This window comes from Danio rerio, chromosome 21, assembly GCF_049306965.1.
Source record: "Danio rerio strain Tuebingen ecotype United States chromosome 21, GRCz12tu, whole genome shotgun sequence".
In the NCBI taxonomy this organism is placed as follows: Eukaryota; Metazoa; Chordata; class Actinopteri; order Cypriniformes; family Danionidae; genus Danio; species Danio rerio.
In genome coordinates, this window is record NC_133196.1 from 18424004 (window position 1) to 18430488 (window position 6485).

At 34.8% G+C, this 6485-nt stretch overlaps 1 long non-coding RNA gene across 2 annotated transcripts in view; it reads right to left on the bottom strand.

Annotated features, from left to right (window-relative positions):
* The window catches only part of LOC141379834 (uncharacterized), a 295479-nt gene extending 292493 nt beyond the window's left edge, over positions 1-2986 (bottom strand). For both annotated transcript variants that reach the window (XR_012396681.1, XR_012396683.1), the window contains exon 1: positions 2670-2986. This is a non-coding gene — a long non-coding RNA (uncharacterized lncRNA). The remainder of the gene's footprint in view (positions 1-2669) is intronic.
* Positions 2987-6485: the final 3499 nt, after the last annotated feature.

The window sequence follows — 6485 nt, forward strand, 5'->3', positions numbered from 1 at the left end:
GTGGAGAAATCATTCGTTTATGATCGCGTTTTATTCCTATCACACATTAAAGTTAATTTTACATAAAGTCATAGTGTACACAACAATGTCTGGGCTTGCTGCAAAACAAATACCAAAATTTTAACAATTTCTAAAACAATCACTTTTCTAAATTTCTAAAACAATCACAATCACTTTCTGGCCATCGGATATTAGGCATGGACATACATATTGTGATCGTGACTTTCTAAAGTATTAAATCGCTTGGTAAACGTTTATTATTACCATTTCATGAATCTCCCCGTTCAGTTGAATAGAGCGCTTGGACCTGGAAGCCGCTCCGCGTGACATCACACTTAACAAGCGGATACTGATGGGGTCAAAAGTAACAATGTGCAACTTGGTTGTTCTAAGTTGTTCAACATTTTTACTAAAAACCACCCAATATTGATAGACCACACTTATGAGTAGTAACCACAGCAAAAATATCTTTCTGTCTAAAACATTATCTTTTAAAATGAAAAATTGTACTTTCAATTGTACCCTAGCCTTTTTCAGTAATTTGTCGTTTTTTTGTGTGTGTGTTTTTAAATCTGTGCTTTTACTTGGGTATAAATTGTATAAAGTACTGTACTCTCTCTACTTTAAAATCATGGCTTGATTTGTAACTGAGTAAATTGACCTGCATTTCAGTAGCAAAGAAAGAGATTCGCTAATTAACAGACCAATAAAAGTCATGTCTGAACCAGCACATGCAACATATACACAAATAAATGCCAGAAACTAAATTGTATCTAAAGGGTTAATGGTGCCAACTAATGATCAAGAGTAAATTTTACCTCCTCCCAACAGGGTAAACCACCAACAATCAAGAATGCATGATGATATGGTGTCATGGATTTGCAATGGGGTATATGCCGAAGCATGCTAATAGGACTTTTAATTTGCCATTAACCTGGGTTAAGCGCTTCCGGCGAATTGAATGGCAATGCAAAATCCGGTGCGTTTAAGGTCTGTTTTCTTTAAAAATCAGCGATCTCAACCAGCTGAGTGATATCCGATTTAAAGTGGGTCTCAGATTGTACAAGAAGCACTGCATTAAATTACATTTCCCCCACCATGTCTTTATTATATGAGCATTTATTTTAGCCCATTATATTCAATGGAGCTTCAGCATTAGCCTGCCGATTCTGACGGGCGCATGAGAGTGAACGGCTTTTTGCCTCGTTTTACGCTTGAGCAACTAAATAAATGCTAAAGTTTATTTAACTGAATGTATTTTAATAACATTACAACATCGGTGCTGTATAAGGAACCGTATAAAATGAGAAAAAGTTCACAATAACAGGTCACCGGAAGTGTATCAGCATTGGAACAGCACTAGCTCGGCATATACCCTATAAAAAAAGTGTTTGTAATGAAAGTCAATGGGGCAAAAACAGCCATCAACATAACAAATGGGTAGTAAATTTTGCCCAGAGTGTATTGTTGAGTTTGAAAGTTCTCAAAGCATTTTCTTAAAATGTCTGTCAAAATAAGATTAATCAGTTTATGTTGCTGAAACACAGAGAAGGCTGTGGCCACATTAAGACTCAAGAGCATGGATAAAAACATCCCCAACATAACAGAAGAGTTAAACATAACAAAAAATAATGAGTTGAAAATATACTGAATGCATCAGTTCCTTATAATGGTTGTAAAGGAGTGGTTTAGCCAAAAATGAACATTTTGTCATCATTATGTAATAACAAACCTGAATGATTTAACTGATTCAGTTTATATAGTCTAAATGATTTGTTCATGATCTGATCTAACGTAATTAATAAATGAAACTTGTCCAGCAGTGGCAGCATTGGTCTCAAAATTATTGTGTAAAACATGTAGAGCGCGTCATCAGTCAGCTGTTTTCCAGGCACAGAACGTAAACAATGGCACTGATTCGAACAAAACTTGCATAAATTGCTGAAAACAATAAATTATTGACTCATTTTTTTGCTGTACTAATCATTTGGACTAACAAAAAAAATGTGGAGTACAATGGATTGCCAAATGTTATAGGCTAGCAAGTCAAGAAGAAGTGAGAGAGTGTTTGTGGTTAGCCAAACTGAACCAGGATTTCAAAGGCATGAATCTTGATAACATTTCTTTTAATTTCCAGTGAAGTAAGTGAAATGTCAGTCTAATATCCTAATTCCTCTTATATGTATCTTTTGCCAAGGCTGCCGTGCAACTGACCAAAATCTTCACATAAATGTTAACAATCTTCTTAAAGAGTCACATGGATTACTTTGAACACTGTTTTACACTAAGAACAATAACTAAAGATACCTGTAACAGAAACTGCACTATTGGTCTCTCTTAATAACAATTCTTTTCATCTTTACACTTGAAAATAGACGTAAAAAGATTTATTTCAGAGATGAAGCGATACATTTTTGTGACAGACAGTGCAAGATTTTATATAATTAGCTAGAATAAATGTTATTTTTTGTGACAATAATCATGAACCAGCTACAGTGAACCAGCAGGTCTTTTGAAGGTTTCTTATTGATCAACATACTGTAGCTAAAAGTAGTGAAACCAAATTAATAGCTCTTTTTGGCAGTTCTTAATCGATTCTTTTAAGATCATGTATAGTGGTCAAAGCATCATTAAAATTTAACAAACACTGTGTAGGTTATGAGTCATACCTGTGTCCAATGTGATGTGAAACATACAGGCAGGCAGCCAGGCAAGCAGGCGGCAGGTCCACATCAAATTACTCAAATTTCTTTCAATCTTAAAAGGTTTACTGCTTCTAATATTCTTCGACATCAAATCATATCAATCATAACAGTAGATAAAAGTGCTACATGAAGTGAAATAAAAAATTAAAGTGGAACAAAAACAAAACTGTTAGGTCTCTGGCATTATGTTTATCCAAAAATATCAACCAGAGCACATGGAAGACACCATTTTGAACCATCAGGTGATGATGATCTGTATAGAATATAAAAATAAAAGTCTCATTTGAAAAAAAATCTAATCTAGTTTTATTTCACATTTGGTTCCTAGAGACACAGTATCTTTATTTGTTGAGTTTTGTGAAGATTAAAAAAATCATCATTTTAAAAAACTTAATTTACAAGCTACACACAACATAAAAATAATATTTGCAAAAATATAATGAGTTACTTTAAGCTTTTGGGACTTTTTAAAGACTGCACCAAACAGTATGCAAACATGTTATGGGTACTTTTAAAACACATACACTTCTATTTAATACAAATGCACTAGATGTATACATAAATAGCACAAAAGAAAGTTTTTTTGTGTTTGGGAAACAGGTTTGAAAGACAGAAGTGTTTTACATTTATAAAAGTGCCTGGTTTTCCCTGCTAAAATAAAGTCAGGAGGAGGTTGACATTGATTTGTAAAAGTAAATATTCATAAATATGTATTCTGAGGCAAATACGGGTCACATGTCAATCATCTGCAGTGTTTGGGGGGTTCAAGCAAAATCTAAAAGCTTCAAATCAAAAGAAGAAAAACTAAACTATGCTGTCCTGTTTAAAAGATTTTATTGAATAATAATTTTTTTAAGTGTTTTGTGATGTTTTTGCGTGTTAGGAAGATTAAAATGTTCAGGGTTACACAGAGAGGTTTTGAATAATTAAATGTACAGGGTAAAATAAGTACTAAATAATTTATATTTATATAATATCACAGTAAGTTAGCAGTGATCACAATAGGCTAATTAACCCTGAAAAAGTCAAAGCCAAGCAAACACTAGATTATATGTTATAAACACAGAACTATACAAAAGAGAGAGATCGACTTAGAGTCTTTCTTACCTCTTTTATAATGATTTAATCAGTTGTTGTTTGAAATTTTCACTGCGTTTTCCTCCCTTAAGCACTTATGCGGTATCTGTCGCCATCCTATGGTGGAACGTCAACCATATTTGCTCTGCTCAGACAGGCTAATGGCCGCCGACTCTGAATTAAATAGGCGCTATCCTTATAAATAAACTGCATATTTTATGCTGTCCAAGAGTTGCAATTAGTCAAACTTTAGTGAGTTTATTGATGTGCCCTCACTCTATGTAAGAGTAATACACAAGTTTGAAGAGGTTGTACAGATATTGCAAAAGCCAATTAGATTCGAGAACCAGACAGAACTGTTGTATGAAGAGTTCAGATGCATAAACCTCAAATGCCATTTGAAATTTCCTTCAAAAACGACCATTTTTTCTCAACCTCCTATGTTTGTTCAATGATATCACTTTACAGATAATGAAAATACCATATTCATCGACATAAAAGCGAATTTACTCAACCAAGAGCCTGAAAAAAATGCTAATTTCAGAAGAAAGTTTAGATGGCATTTAGATATTTTTGCATCTGAACTCTTCATACATAAAAATAAATAAAATGTCCTCTTTTATTTAATTTTTAAAACAAATTATTATTAATTTTAGTAAACAAAAGTTAATACATATTTAATTATTGTTTTATTGCCAGCCTTAGTTCACACTTTTTTAGTTCTGATCTTTTACACATTTGTGGCCTATGGGCTAAGTCCAAACGTTTTTGGGTCTCAAGGGGTCTGTATTTCCATAGCACAGGCCTGAACAGCAGTTGATGAGTCAGTGTTTTGAGGCTGAGAGATCCAAATGAATCTCTTTCTTCAGCTCATAGGGGAATTAAGGCTAAAAGGGTTTGGCAAGCAATAGATGCAATAATGCCCTTAGAGGAGTTTTGAGTTTCTTTGCTCACGTGTTGAGGGTTTTGATGAAGTCAGGCTTTCTTTGGATATTTTGAATAATTCGGTAGCATCACTTTGCTAGTAAAAGGTGGAGTTCAGTTCAGACATTATAAACCCATCAGTGACTAGATTAACATTTTGACTGTTTTAGATGTCATATAAATCTAAGATATTGCATGTTCATAAGGATAAATCACCAGACAATCAATAGCACAAGGCTGAGTGAGGTCGGATCTCTTGCCAAAAGACTTCATGTTCTGGATCATCTCCCTTTTCTTTAATCAGGAAAAGACTTTCAGGGTTATTTCGTGCCCACTAAACTGAGAAGGGTATTGACTGCTTCAGGACAGGGAGTTTGTGTTGGAGTTAAATTAATGCCTCGTAAAAGTTTCTCATTGTTATACGAGGCTCTTGTTCAGATGATTACACTTTAGATACCATGTAACTTACATCTGGCATAACGTATTGTGTGGATAAATAAAAGTGACACATTAAGAAGACATGCTATCATTAATAAAGTGAATTTACAGTTTTGTGCCTAATGTAGCGCGATATAAAAATACAATTCGATTACAAATGGAGCATTAGATAGCCTATTAGACAAATGGCTTTGACTCAGAATCCAACAACTCAAAGGCTTAAATGTATTCTCAGTGAAGCTAGACTGGCTTATGTTACACTGACATCTAGGGACAAAACACCAAAGCACACAGCTAATATTTAACATCATGTATATTGTTTTAACTTTTTAAAACATTAAGATTTAATTATGCTTTTTAAAAGAAGCCAAAACAGATAATTCCCTTGGCCTTGATGTTCCCATGTGGTATCAGTTTGGTTCCACTTGCCTATATTTTTCATAACCAATTTTATTCATTCATTTTCCTTCAGCTTAGTACCTTTTTTCATCAGGGGTCACCACAGCGGAATGAACTGCCAACTTATCCAGCAAATGTTTTGCACAGCGGATGCCCTTCCAGCTGCAACCCAGAACTGAGAAACACCCATACACACTCATTCACACACATACACTATGGCCAATTTAGTTTATTCAATTCACCTGTACCCAAGCAAACACAGGGAGAACATGCAAACTCCACACAGAAATGCCAACTGACCCAGCTGAGACTGGAATCAGCGAACCTCTTGCTGTGAGGCGACAGTGCTAACCACTGAGCCACCATGTCGCACTCATAACCAAATAAGAAAATTAAATGTTTTCTATGTTCTTTTTGCCAAGCAAAAACAAACCTTTTCGAGACACTGCAAAGAAACATCTCTGATTATTATCAAGCTTGTGTCATTATTAATATAAGTAGTGGTATAATACCATTTACCATGAAATATTACCGTTCCAAAGAATAACACTGACAGTGAATTAGGGGTGACATAGTGGCTCAGTGGTTAACACTGTTGCCTCACATCAAGAAGGTTACTGGTTCGAGTCCCGGCTAGTTCAGTTGCCATTTCTGTGTGGAGTTTGCATGTTCTCCCCATGTTGGCCATAGTGAATGTAAGAGTGTATGGGTGTTTCCCAGTACTGGGTTGCAGCTGGAAGGGCATCCACTGTGTAAAACAAATGCTGGTTAAGTTGGTGATTCATTCCGCTTTGGTGACCCCTGATGAATAAAAGGACTAAGCAGAAGGGAAATGAATGAATGACAGTGAATTGTTTTTTAATGTTTGAGTTGCTTCTGTATTCTGTATTTTCTGTTTATCAAAATATACTAGTAAAATTTGTTGCTGGTTTCCACAATAAT